Source organism: Manacus vitellinus, unplaced genomic scaffold (assembly GCF_001715985.3).
Source record: "Manacus vitellinus isolate BGI_N305 unplaced genomic scaffold, ASM171598v3 scaffold_10_pilon, whole genome shotgun sequence".
In the NCBI taxonomy this organism is placed as follows: domain Eukaryota; kingdom Metazoa; phylum Chordata; class Aves; order Passeriformes; family Pipridae; genus Manacus; species Manacus vitellinus.
In genome coordinates, this window is record NW_021938838.1 from 2,674,217 (window position 1) to 2,676,337 (window position 2,121).

A 2,121-nucleotide genomic window follows, 5' to 3' on the forward strand; every position below is an offset into this window, starting at 1 on the left:
GGCAGCGTCGGATCGCGCTGCTCGTAGGGTGGCTGGGGCCCGAGCCGTCACTGAGTGGATGTAGGATATCAGTTTTCGGCAAACAAACAAACTCGCTCCGTACCGAGTGAGGTAACAGCAACACTACCCTGGAGAAGGCGTGTCCGGCTGCCTGGGCACTGCACCCGCCATAGGAATGACCGGCGATGCCCTGTCCGGCCTCGCTCGGCAGAGGCACGAGGAAAGCTTTAGAAACCCTCTCAGGGTGATGTGTTCCTTCAGTAAATTACTGATGCCATAACAGACTGCTGTCCCTGGCGTGACAGAACCCCCAGATTAAAGAGTGCTCTTGTACCTTGTAGTTTCTGCTTTCTCCGCAGCGCGTGCGTGTTCATTACGGGCTTCTCGATGCTCTCGGCACTAGGAAGGATTACAGACTGGGACAAGGAACCCGGTGGCATTTGACAGCTGTAGTTTATCTCATTGGCTTAAGACTCCTTCTAATGAAACGGAGGCTTTGTAACACGTTGGAATTTTAATCCTTGGCTTTCGTTCAGAGAACTGGGATGAAACAGAAGCGAAGCGAGTTCACCTGCAGTGGTTGCAAACCTTTGCTGCCTAGTCCTCAACTAGTTGGCATGACTAATAATCTGTACATTAGGCAAGACCATACTGAAACCTGCTTGCGTGTTCTAAACCAAGATTTAAGAGTATTGTAACAAATCTATGTGGAATGATTGTGTAGTTTCTGTTTCTAGCCAGCATCAGTCCCCTCACTTTCTGCGACAGGAAACCAAATCGGCGTTGGCTAGAAAGAGGGTGGAGTGAGGGTAGCAAGGCCACAAGTTTGGGTTGGTTATTAGTTCCAGCTTAGCTGGTGGAACAGATACCTCAGCACCCTGGAGGAGGGGGAGGAGGAGGAGAGTATCTAGTACCCCAGCAGAGCCTTGTGGCGATGCATCGATGACAGTGGATGTTGAGAACAAACGGCACTTCACCACACTGTGCCCACATTCACCTTCGAGAGGAGTGCCCAGGGGTTTCCTGGGTCTGTGAGATCCTTCTGGAACCCGAGTGTGTTGCACTCGGTGGATTGGGATGTCACTTTTACTGAATTTTATAGAGGTATTTTCTAAGTGTAAAAAGTATCTTTAGTTTGAAATTATGTAATCTTTGTAACACTGGCTAATGTAGCTTTACAGCCATCAGCTTCAACACTGTGTAGGACCGAACAAAAGGGCACTGTGGGGTTTGGTAGCCAGAGGTTTCTCTTTTGATCCTGGAGCCTGTTCAGCTCCAGGCTGTCCCAGCCTGCTATGTGATGCATGGGTCATTTTTCTATTGTGTGCCAAGTTGGATGGTCAACTGTAAGGATACATACATGTCTATCCATGTACTAAGTACTTCCTGTTATTTCATTTTAATTTATTCTCTCCAATCTGTAGCTCTCCAGCTCCATGCTACACTGATTTTCCTGCGAGTCGAGTTAGCAGCAGTTTTTCTGTTTGGTTGGTTTGGCTTGTTGTTTTGGTTTCTTTACTGTAGGACAAGCAGATACTTGCTCCAACATTGGATTTAACATATGAGATTGGTCCAGCAGATATAGATGCTGCCATCAAGACAATAGGCAGCACAACATCCCTCCTGACAAACGAGGCCGGTTGTGCATCCTAGAGTGTTGAGAATGTGCATGTCGTGACAGTCGTGGTACTTTTTTACCATTGGGATGCACTTCAGGATGTTCAGCCATTTGGCCTGCTGGACTGGTTACCTGCTGGACTGTTTGACTTCTCCAGGTTACACTGAGGTGCTAACATGCTTAATTTTAATAAAGTATATTTTGTTTTCTTACGTTTCCCGTCTCCGTGTGGTGAATATATGTATTTCTGAAAGGTTGGCAGCTGTGTCTTGTTTTCTCTTTGTCATTCCTCAAGAACTCCATGGCTGGAAAAGCAGGAATATCTTTACACTCATGTAGGGTGAGGAAGAGGAGTCTGAGACTAATAGCTCTAAACCAATCTGAAACCAGGGACTTTGGGATGTGGAATTACGATTTCAAAGAAAGTACATGCAAGCTCTCCCCTACCTTAGGCTGGTTCATGGAGGGCCATGCCTTCTCCTTCCTCCATCACGCCTTAGACA